Below are 12,348 nucleotides of genomic sequence, written 5' to 3' on the forward strand. Positions count from 1 at the left end.
CCCCCCGGCGCGCGGGCCGCATGTGCTGCCGGCTGGCCCGAGTCGGGACCAGACCCTCGGGCTGTGCCCTGGCTCGTCCGGCTCCAGGCTGCCTCCCCACGCCGGGCAGCCGCTCACCAGGCGCTGATCCACCCCCCCGCCCCCGGCTGCCTAATTTCAGGCCTCCACGTGTCCCGGGACCGGCTGTGAGGCAGCAGCAGAAGTTGCCGATGTTTTTTCACCCCAGCGAAGCTCCTTCCGCCTTTGGGGACAGGGAATATTTGCCCTTGGTCCTTACTGGGCCACCCTCCCGCCCCGACTTAGAAAATGCTCTTTAGGGGATCTGTGGAATAAGCTCCTCCGTATAAGGCTGGTTTAGTGCGTGCACAGCTTGATCCGGATCGCCCTGGTCAGGGCCACGGTCCGAGTCCGACTCCGACTCCGCTGCTCGGTTCTGCCGTGTTAGTAACTGTTGCATGGATGCCGTGGAACAGCCACAAAACCTGAATAGGCGTTAACCCAGCTCCATGATTCCCTGGTAGCCGACAAGATTGGGTAACATATTCCAGGCACCGAAATCAGGAGCTTCTGTCTCCTTATTCTGCCTTAGATGGTAGTGAGGCATCCTCATCTTCCGAGGTAACACTGACACCTCCTCTGCATCCTTCCAAACCCAACCCTTTCCCTCCCAGTAAGCCCTCTACCCCTCTGGAGTAAGGTGGATATACAATACTGAAATAAAGGTTTTCAAATATTCTGTTACAGATAAGCCATAATCAGTAATTTAAAACAGCATGTATATTGTGTTTAGTGATGGGGTCTCAATGGTTAATTTATTAAATGTATTGCAGTTCTCTTTTTAATCTGATCTGTTAGACTAAGGTGTGACTTGACAACTTGTTTTCTTTAGTGTTAGCGCTGGAGGCATGTTCTATAAATGGCAGTATGGCAGATTTTCCTTCTGTGTATTGAATTGAAATGAAATAAAAATAGATTTTGTTTACTGATTTCAATGCTTTAGATGTCCCAAAGTGCATTACAGACACTTCAGATACTGATGCTGGGATAGCAACGTGGCATCATTAAGTACTCAGCAGTAATTCACACAGTCTGGATATGAAATAATGCTTACTGAGAAAGAGAATGTTGGCTAGATCCTTACTCCATTTGGGGAAATGTCTTGGAATCTTTAATATACAGTACGTGTAGAGAAAAGACAACCAGTTTTAATAGTGTGGCAGCCCCTAATAGTGCTCAACAGATATAACACTGGATATGTTGTTAAAATTGGGACTTGAGTTTTCTGGTCTGGCTTAGAAGCAAGAGTGCTACCGAGAGTGAGTACACTGACACTAGATTGATAATTAATTTAATGTAATAAATATTTTAATTGGGAGTTTAAGTTTTTTTGGATACTTTTGTGTTTTACTTTTTGTGGCAGGCAACCAGATACCAGGCTAATGACAATCTTATAAAAACTTAGATAAACTCAAAATTCTTCAGTGTGAAAACAAAGTTATGGAGCCTAGATGTTGAGGTTAAAAATCACGTTTTCCTGGTAGTGAGTATTCATGCTCTCAGCTTTCCGTTTCCCGCTTTCCTTTTAGTTGTAGTGTGGCTCTGTACTTTTATTTTGAGCCCTGCAGACATGAGTTGAATTGAGGTAAGGACCATTTCAGCCTTTTGATGGGGAGCGAGGATATGAGAAATGTAAAGTGTCTTCTTTAGTAATACAAGATAGACTCAGAACTGAAACAGATTTTTTTTTAAACTCTGCTAAATGGTCAGTACTCGGGTGTTATCAAATAGATATTTCATTAACTAGATGTACCTTAGTCTTATGAGTTCAAAATACTGAAAGTTTGGAGGTTTGAAAATGAAGCAGCAGCAACTCACCTTTACCAGTACCAGGATTCAATTAAAAAATGTCAAGTAGATGCAGTGTCCTATGAAAGATGCAAAATAGAGGTCAAACATTCTATAGTAAACTTTGTTCCTCTTTTTTTGATCCTCTTTAATCAGAGGATTCAGCCCTCCCTCATTAGTCTTTCTGCTTCCGGAAGCCTGAGTTGGCTTTTCTAGAGATGGTTGTTCTTGTCTTTGGAAACTGATGAGCCATTGTTTCATTGTGTATCTTTTCTTAGTGGTAGCTCTGCTTCCATCCATTTCTTTTTAAATGTTCCTTTTAAGCCTGGTCTACACTACAGAGTTGGGTTGTCATAAGGCAGTTTACATCGACCTAACTCTGTAGGTGTCTACGCCAAAATGTAGCTCCCACCAATGTAATTCACCCATTACAGCAACTTAATAACTCTAGCTCCACGAGAGGCATAGCACTTAGGTCGATGTAGTTAAGTCAATGCAGTGTGAATGTAGATACTGCGTTGCTTATATCAACTGTTGCAGCTTTTCCAAAGCCATCCCACAATGCCCCACGCTGACAGTTAAATCAGTGGAGGCACTCCTAGTGTGGACATGCACCGTCGATACAAGCAGAGTGTGGACATGTAAAAGTGATTTAATTACTGCAGTGGCTGTATGTCGATGCAACTTAGGTCAACTTAATTTTGTAGTGTAGACTTGCCTTTAGTTTGTATTCCTTTTCACTTTCTTACTAGTCCTTCTTGCCACTGTTGATCTTCCTCTCCTATGTTGTTAGCAGTTCTAGGCTCTGTGCCTGCAAGCTATGCCCCTTCAAAACTTGGCTCATATGAGTCTTCCCGTTGAAGACTATTCACGTGAGTAAGGCTAGACAGCGTTTGCCCTTGTGTCTAACATTAAAAGCTCTTTGTAGTGCAACAACATGTTGTCACAGAGTACAAACAGTGAGACTTTGATATTGGGCAGAATTCAGAATTCAGCTACATCAGTGACTCTGCAGTCTCAGAAATACTCAGCTAAATATTTCTAGTCACAAAGCTTATGCTTATTATCAGTTGCATTGGTGCTCCTTTTTTTTTTAACCGAACATAGATTTCAGTGGTCATGTGACTACTGAAAGCTTCTTTTCCTCGGAAGGGAAGCTGTCATAATAAGACTCTTTGTGTATATATGAGGATGTTACTTTGGTTTGGGTTTGAGGCTTAGTCAAAAATGCATAGTAAATCCCCTGATAGCTAGAGGGCAGTTTCTGTTCCAGTGTCTCTTTTCAAATGCGCACACTGTAATTTTGAAGTGTTTTTTTTCCACCAGTCTAAGACTAACCAATGGTACTCATATTTAAATATAACCAATTTAAGTACTCCATCTTAATTTTGTTTTACACCTCCACACCTCTCCATACATACCCACCCAAAAGAACGAGTGAAAACTTTTAGCTTACAGCTTTGCATGCAGATAGAGACGTACTGGCTTGCAGGCTTCTTTTATCTGTCTAAAGAAATCAGCACTCACACTGGATCTTTAAGTCATGTTTAAGGGGGCAGGGAGAAAGGAATTGGAAGCAAAGATCAGTTAATCTGTATAATTAGTGGACTATTGAGTTTTTGTCCTGGAGCCAATGGTCTGCCCACCGTAACAACAGGAATTAAGTTGCATAACAAGAGAAATTAAATGAAACCACTTCTGGGTTAGAAATTTAAAAATCTCGTAATGGCCTCTCTTTACAGCTTTATAAAATGTAATGTCTTCAGTGGAGTTTTTTAAAACCAAGGTAACAGGTTATTATGTCTCCTTTTTTTTTCCTTTTCCCACCTTAAAAAAAACCTAAATAGAAGTATTGAAATTAAAATAATATGAGATGAAACACTATTTGTTGTATCACATTGCTGTTGCTGAGTTTGAGCGCACTCTCTTCAGGGCAGGGATCTTGTCTTCATAGCAGTCTGTCAAGTGCCTTATCATGCTGTTGGTACTCTATAAATAAGAAGCATGTTCCATTTCATGTAGTACAGATTGCAATTAATGGTCCTACCTATATGACATGGTGCAGTTAAAGGGGCACTCTTGGAGATGGTAAATCCCAACTTGGATGCCATGTCCGTATCATTATTCACCTGTATGGCTTTTTTCCTTCCCAAATCAAAAGCTTTAATGCTTTTCTTTTAGAATAAATAACTTTTCCAAATTCCATCAGCCTATCGCTTATAAAACTGCATGCTGGAAGAACACAAAGTTTTGATATAAAGTAAAATGAAATCACTACTAAGCTTCCAAGGGGTTGTTAAGCAAACAACACAGTAGCTTAAACAAGATTTCTAAGTAAATTAAAGTATTTAATGGTCAAACTAATTATATATATTTTTCAAATTACATCAGTCATCTTATCAAAAGGGAAATTAAGCTGGGAAGAGAATGTTTTCATGGTTATGGTAGGGTGCTCAAAATGCAGCTTGCTTTGTGCCATATTGTGGCCCATGGAAGGGGATATTACTTTTTTCTGTGCTTTCTCTTATCTTCTGTGGTATCAGTAATACAGAGACAGGAGGAACTGTGGAGAGACTAGACTACATAAATATCCAGGAGGGCCTGGACTACTGTAGCTTCTTGTATCACTGTTATATGTTTTTTAGATGAAATGGGAAGAACTGTAGAAAGTTGGGTCCGGAGACTGAGACTATTAGTATGTGAAGTTATTCCGATGTGTAAGTTTCTGCAATATCGGGTCTTATAGCTTTATCTGATCTAGTCTGTGTGGCTTTTCCATTCCCTGTGCAATGTTTCTCAAACTTATGAAAGTTGAGCTCCTTCTTCAGGAAAACACAATCATGTCTGCCAACCTTCATGTTGTGAGAGGCCTACAGATCTTCCTTTATACATCTTCTATGCCAGGGGTTCTCAAACTGGGGGTTGGGACCCCTTGGGGTCACAGGGTTATTACAGGGGGGCTCGCAAGCTGTCAGTCTCCACCCCAAACCCTGCTTTGCCTCCAGCATTTATAATGGTGTTAAATATGTAAAAAAGTGTTTTTAATTTATAAGGGGAGGTTGCACTCAGAGGCTTGCTATGTGAAAGGGGTCACCAGTACAAAACTTTGAGAACCCCTGTTCTGTGCCTTCTCCTTCCCCAGCTAGTCCTTGCATTCCTCCATTTTGGGTAATGCCGATGTAGATCTTCATTATACTTCCTTGCTATTCTGACAGACTTTGATAGCTGGTGAAATAGTTAACAGTGTTGGTTTTTAAAGTATCCTCACTGGAATATAATTTAGCACTCCATTGAAATGCCTGGGACAGTTCATATCTCCGAGCTATTGTTTAAGGCTTTCTCCATACTCATGCAGACAGCCTTATTTGCTTGACTTTTAAAGGTTTTCTCATTGCACTTTTCATCCACTTCATAGGTCCTTGTGAAGTGTATACGTCGGTGATTTCCATTTCTTTCTGTCAGTCTCAGATATTCCTCTCTCTCCCCCCCATCAAATCCTCATTCCCTACGTCTTGGCTTAGTCTTCCTTGTCCCACTTCTCCATTCTTTTCCTTCTTTTTCCTCGTACAGGTACAGGGCCTCCATGGCCTCTCTTACCCTTCCCAAGAGTCAAGTTGTGGTTTCTTCCTCTGCACTGTCTACATTATGAATCTGATGCTGGCTTTATATCTTAATGTCCACAATTAGGCTGAGTTTCACACAGTTGGCCATTGTGACCCTTTCTACAGAATCCTATGGAGTTTCTGCTCAGTAACATTCACTGGAGAAAACATCTCCCTTGATTATTAGAACAAATGAGGATTCTATTTTTAGATTTTCTTTTTACCCAGAAAGGTTAGACTTGTTTGACAAGCAGTCATGAAGTTTATTAAAAGTAAAACTAAAAATATCCAGTAATGTGTCTTATTCTCTTTGTAATTCCTTTGGCAATCAGGGGATATTATGCTATAAACATTCTTTCTTACAGCTAAAAAAATTGAAAGTCAAGAGAGACCTTTTACCCTATAGTGATGAACATAGTATAAAACTCTAGATAAAAATCAGTTGCTGTCCATACTGCTCTTGTTTTATCCAACAGGAGGCAATGCACTCCAACCACTTACTTTCTCTCCATACCAATGCTGGGAAAGGAGATGCTGAAAGATTTGAGAGAGCTTTTTTACACATATAGTGACACTGCCAGCATCACTAATGGAGCAAACCTTTTTGAGGTTCATGTTTGTTTCTTTTTTTTGTTTCTGTCATTGGGCAGACTGGTGTGGAGTTTAGGTGCATGTTGCTTGCTTTAGAGCAAGGTTGATGTGCTTTAGCATTAAATCATTACCCACCCATGCTTTTCTAACAGTCTCAGAAGCCCGCAGAGTACTTTTCAATCAAAATGTCTTAACATGTACATTTAGGTGTCCTTTTTTTGTGCATAGCATAATTATTGCAAGTGGCTTACTATAAACTGAGAATGATCACAGTTGGGGTCTGATATTCATGGGGTTGTATTTTTGGGGCTTATCTAATGTCAATACCTGAACTTCAGAATTGAGGTAGAGTTCCAAACTTGTGTCTTAAATATTTTGCTTCCTGGTAGGTGATTAATGTAATGTCCCTAAGGTGGTTTGAGTTATTTGGAACATCTAACCTGTGCTGTTACACTCAGCAAATCAAATTAAAGGTGTCATGGCATACTTCCATGCAGTGATATTGTAGATGGAACAGGGCATGAAGAAAGGATGGCATGCAAGCGGGGTGACTAAAATGTTATCCTTTTACTTTGTTTTCCTTCTACCATATCAGTACACGTAGGCCCATCTCCTGAAATCTGATCTGTTTGAGCAAACCCATGCAGAGCCCAACTCATGTGCTATAGGATTTGTTAGAAATTTCAGGCTGGTGATAGTCATGTACACCAACCATGCACTGACATGTCTTGTTCAGTTACAGAAAACCTTTGGTTTAACATATCTAAATGTTCAAATACAGTAACGACTTATTGTGCTGAAGAGTTCATAAGTTGTCAGAAGTGTACAGTATATCTGTATGGTTAGACATATAGATTTCAGTGTTCCACTATAATTTGCCTGGTGGTAACATATGGTTGAAGTTCAGAATTGTCCTCTGGGCCTTGTTTTCTAGTCTACAAGACTCAGTGTCCAGCCAATCAGTAGGAGTGTTGGATGTGTCCCTCTTAGTGCACCTACTATAGACAGAATGAGTAGGCCACAGGAACATCTGAATTAGTGAAAACAAAGGTAAATAGTAACCTCTAATAACTGTCTTAATGGGGAAGAGGGGAATCCTGTCCTGCTAATCTTCTTTTCTGCTGTACACCTCTCTGTATAAACAGTATCAGGGCAGCCAGAGGTAGGAAGAGATTCAAAAACTCACTGATGGCTGGAGTTTAAGACACACAGATGCAGAGACACATCTCTGCACACAATGCTGTATATACATGTATGAGATGCACACAATGCTGTATATACATGTATGAGAAAAGGAAAGTTGAAACGGATACTACTTGGAAAAATATCTTGTCACAATGTGCAAAAACCATTAACGCTGGTGTGGATTAACAGTTCTGGGTAAACATGTTAGAAGAGGATTTGAGGTGAGGCAATAGATCGGTAATGCAGCATAGACTTGTAGCAGTATCCTTAGGAGCCAATCTAAGCAATTTAAGTGTCATAAAGATATAATTGCGGTGGACAAATCCCCTTGCCTTACATCCAAGAATCTGGACTAAATTCTGCTTTCATTCATAGCAAAGTAACTCTCTGGCATTACATCAGTGGGGTTGCAGAGGATGTAAGTAAGGCCAGAATTTGTCCCTCATTTTATATGCTTAGTTTCTATTTGAGGGTAAAAATGGTAGAATTTGTGTAGCAAATTTGAAATAAGAGCATTTGCAAAGCAATATCCATGTAGCTGTAACTTTTCTCTGTACGGCTCCAGTTCAGCAAAGAGCTTAATTCCTTGCTTAAGTCCTATTGACTTGAAAGAAACTGTAAGCACATGCTTCAAGTTAAGCATGTACTTCACTCAGGCCTAAATTCAGCAAAGCACTTTTTTGTTACTGTTGCAGTTATTTCAGTGTTGTCAAGAGGCGCGCGCACACATAGATGCACACACACATTTCCTACCATATGGTAGGTTTTAGTTGCTTTGGGACAAGTGACATCCTATGCATTTTTCCCCCCGTGAAGAACTGAGAATTGCTTTTCTGTAAGGTCGACAAAATACAGCAGAGTTTTGAAGAGCAAGTGTCCTGTACAGCCTTGTATTTGGATAAGTTAAATGGTCATGTGCTTTTTGTAGCATACCTCACGTAGTGTGCAGGAGAGGAATCTGGGTGCCTACATGTAAACAATGAGGCGCCCTTGTGGCACCTTAGAGACTAGCAGGTGCCACAAAGACTCTTTGTTTTTGCTGTACAGACTAACACGGCTACCACTCTGAAACCTATGCATATAAACAGTCTGCTGGAGTAAAAGCAATAGCAGTTCCTCCATGTCTAGTTCAGAAGAAATGGCAAGTGTAAAATATCCCCACTTATGTGGGAGTATTTTATAGTTACCGTGTGTATGTGTGTGTTTTTATCAAGTTCACTGCCCTTTGCTTCAAGATTGCACTTACAATAGGGTTGATGTACTTACGGTGTGTTAGCATTTCATCTGCTTCATATTTAATAGAGTTTCATTAACAGACATTGTTAGGCTTGGTGTAGTTTGATCAAAATTTTCTGAAAAAGTAATTTGGCCATTTTTTGAACTTAAAGTTGGGGTAGGGGGAAGTCTGAGGATTTCAAAGACTGGTCTTGTTCTCTTTCTCTCTCTTTCCTAGACAGCTTTGAAAATTCCACACTGCGTAACTGTTGAAAATGACATTTGGTAAGACATTTCCCTCTTTTAAACTGAAGTAGTTTCTCTTCAAAAAGGTGTACAACAATAAAAGTAAATGTTCTAAAACCAATTGGATGTATGTTTTTATATGAGGTACAGAGCATGTGTAATAACTACTTTTCCATAATGTTTTTCTGTCTTTTTTTTTGTTTGTTCGCCTCATTAGTTACTAAGTTTTAAGTAGTACTGGCTGAAAATTTTCCATTGAAACTCTTTCCCAACAGGAAATTAGGTTTTCACCAAAATGAAACTTCTTAAAAAAAAATTCTGCTTTCTAGAGAACATTTTGACTTTTTTTTTTGACAAAAACACATGAAAATCAACAATTTTGTCTGTAAATAAAAAAATTTGTATTCAGAAATAGCGCTGTGGTACCTCATGAGAGTTGTGGTTTGAGTGACTCATGCCCTCATTCTATTTTATGGGTCAGATTCCCCATGTGGACTAAATCTCCCATGATGTACCGTGATGGAACAGCAAGAGGGGAGATGGTGATGCATCATGAGAGATATAGTCTGGCTAGGGAGCCCAGCCCACCCAGGAGAATGGGAGCATGAGGCACTGTGACAGCAATTCCAAATAGAAATCCTTGGTTTTCATTCAAAAACTCAGTTTTTGACTTTTTCTCCCCAAAAAGAAAAAAGTTAAATCTTTTTTTGTGAAAAATTTATATGAAAATGATTTATTTTTTAATTTTTGTCTGAATTTTCCTGAGTAATTTTTTTTTATATAGCGCTTGTTTCGGTACAGTACTACTGATAACTACTCTCTGTTGTCCACAGCTACTGTGGTTACTCATGTTTTATTAAGGCTTTGTATTCATCTAATCGTAGCTGTACTATATTTCCGTGTGTGTGTACACACTTTCCATCTAGATTCTTAAGCCATGACCCTCACAGGAGTATTTTAATGGCCACATCACTCCAAATATCAGGCAGAATCCTGGGATGCCCCCAGCCCACCCTCTTTGGGGATTGACTCTAGTAAAGTACTAGTAAAAACCTGAGGACCAGATCGTGCTCTCATGTAAGTTAATGATAACTTGGCCATAGACTTACATGGCAACAGGATTAGGTGTTGAGTTAAAAACTTCAGGATTGAGTTTTTTGTTTTTAGTGAAAAAGTGGGGACATTAAGCTTCTTAAGTTAAGCTATCTTTGCAATATTCATACCAAGTTGTTAGGTAGTAACCTTTATTGCAGCTCATGTCCTCTTATTACCTGTTTTTAGTAACATGTGCACTGGATTACAACTTACCACTTAAGAAAAGATTTAAAGGAAAACCATAGTATTTAATATACAGAGCATCTCCTTTTTCTTACTGCTTAAGTACATTCTGAAGGATGATGTTAATCAGAGAGCAAAATTTATCTAAAACCCATACAAACTTGGTGGGATTATTTTTTACTTTCATATACTCGCATATAAAGAAGTTAAGAATATGGAAAGCTCTTTGCTTTGTTGAACTAATCCCATCTAATTGCAAACATCAACCTTCATATTCTTTTTGTGGCATATCTGGCAAATTCTATGTAAATTAATAGGTAGCTGTGCTAATGATTTCTACGTGACATGATCATGTGACATGTATTCTGTGGTGCAATGTAAGAGTAAAAATATGGTGTGTATTATGTGACCTGTATTGGGTCATTAACCGTGTGCACAGTGATTGCAGTGTATGGGTTTATGCGTGGTATAATACTATAGAGTGACTTGCTGTACGTGTTGATGCAGGACTTACTTGAAATAGATGTTACTTGTGCCACTGATGATAATGGGATTTTACATTGTTGAATTTTTATGCACATAAATAAGAATATCTGGATGCTGACTTCTACCATTTCTGAAGCAGGTGATTAATTTGATTGCAACCCTGGTTAGCAGCAGGAGCAGAGTTAACTTGTAACAGGTCGCTTATTGACCTGGTAAGTTAGGAACAGGAAGAAAAAGTATGGGGAATGGCAGAGTCCATCTTAGAACATAAAACATAAGATCGGCGTACTGGGTCAGACCAATCGTCCATCTAGCCCAGTATCCTGTCTGCTTACAGTGGCCAATGCCAGGAGCCCCAGAGGGAGTGAACCTAACAGGTAATGATCAAGTGATCTCTCTTCTGCCATCCATCCCCATCCTCTGACAAACAGAGGTTAGGGACACCATTCTTTACCCATCCTGGCTAATAGCCATTAATGGACTTAACCTCCATGAATTTATCCAGTTCTCTCTTAAACCTTGTTATAGTCCTAGCCTTCACAACCGCCTCAGGTAAGGAGTTCCACAAGTTGACTGTGCGCTATGTGAAGAAGAACTTCCTTTTATTTGTTTTAAACCTGCTGCCCATTAATTTCATTTGGTGGTCCCTAGTTCTTGTATTATGCTAATAAGTATATAACTTTTCCTTATCTACTTTCTCCACATCACTCATGATTTTATACACCGCTATCATATCCCCCCTTAGTCTCCTCTTTTCCAAGCTGAAAAATCCTAGCCTTTTTAATCTCTCCTCATATGGGACCCATTCCAAACATCTAATCATTTTAGTTGCCCTTTTCTAATGCCAGTATATCTTTTTTGAGATGAGGAGACCACATCTATGCGCAGTATTCAAGATGTGGGCGTATCATCGATTTATATAAGAGCAATAATATATTCTCTGTCTTATTCTCTGTCCCCTTTTTAATGATTCCTAACATCCTGTTTACTTTTTTGACCGCCTCTGCACACTGCATGGACATCTTCAGAGAACTATCCACGATGACTCCAAGATCTTTTTCCTGATTCGTTGTAGCTAAATTAGCCCCCATTATATTGTATGTATAGTTGGGGTTATTTTTTCCAGTGTGCATTACTTTACATTTATCCACATTAATTTCATTTGCCATTTTGTTGCCCAATCACTTAGTTTTGTGAGATCTTTTTGAAGCTCTTCACAGTCTGCTTTGGTCCTAACTATTTTGAGCAGTTTAGTATCATCTGCCAACTTTGCCACGTCCCTTTTTACCCCTTTCTCCAGATCATTTATGAATAAGTTGAATAAGGACAGACCCTTAGCGAACACCACTAGTTACCCCTGAGAATTTACCATTTATTCTTACCCTTTGTTCCTTGTCTTTTAACCAGTTCTCAGTCCATGAAAGGACCTTCCCTTTTATCCCATGACAACTTAATTTATGTAAGAGCCTTTGGCGAGGGACCTTGTCAAAGGCTTTCTGGAAATCTACTGGAAATGTCCACTAGATTCCCCCTTGTCCACGTTTGTTGACCCCTTCAAAGAACTCTAATAGATTAGTAAAACATGATTTCCCTTTGCAGAAACCATGTTGACTTTTGCCCAACAATTTATATTCTTTGAGGTATCTGACAATTTTATTCTTTACTATTGTTTCAATTAATTTGCCTGGACTGACATTAGACTTATCTTATATATCTACCAGCCACAGAGGGTGTCCTCACTTGAAATAAAGGTTAAAAAGGGGTATTGCACTCTATATTTTTGGAGTGTGTGAGAGAGTATGACATACTGGATCACAATCCAGACTAGGTGTGGGCGGTGTCACCCCTACCTTGTAACCTCGGGTGCCCTTTACATTGCCTTGCTGCTCTAGCCTCCAAT

The 12,348-nt window shown here is 39.5% G+C and overlaps 1 protein-coding gene across 3 annotated transcripts in view; it reads left to right on the top strand.

Moving 5' to 3' along the window:
- Positions 1-12,348, top strand: part of RASSF3 (Ras association domain family member 3) — a 156,217-nt gene that overhangs the window by 87,388 nt on the left and 56,481 nt on the right. The gene's annotated exons all lie outside the window — the stretch shown is intronic.

The sequence above is a fragment of the Gopherus flavomarginatus genome, chromosome 1 (assembly GCF_025201925.1).
Source record: "Gopherus flavomarginatus isolate rGopFla2 chromosome 1, rGopFla2.mat.asm, whole genome shotgun sequence".
Lineage (NCBI taxonomy): Eukaryota > Metazoa > Chordata > Testudines > Testudinidae > Gopherus > Gopherus flavomarginatus.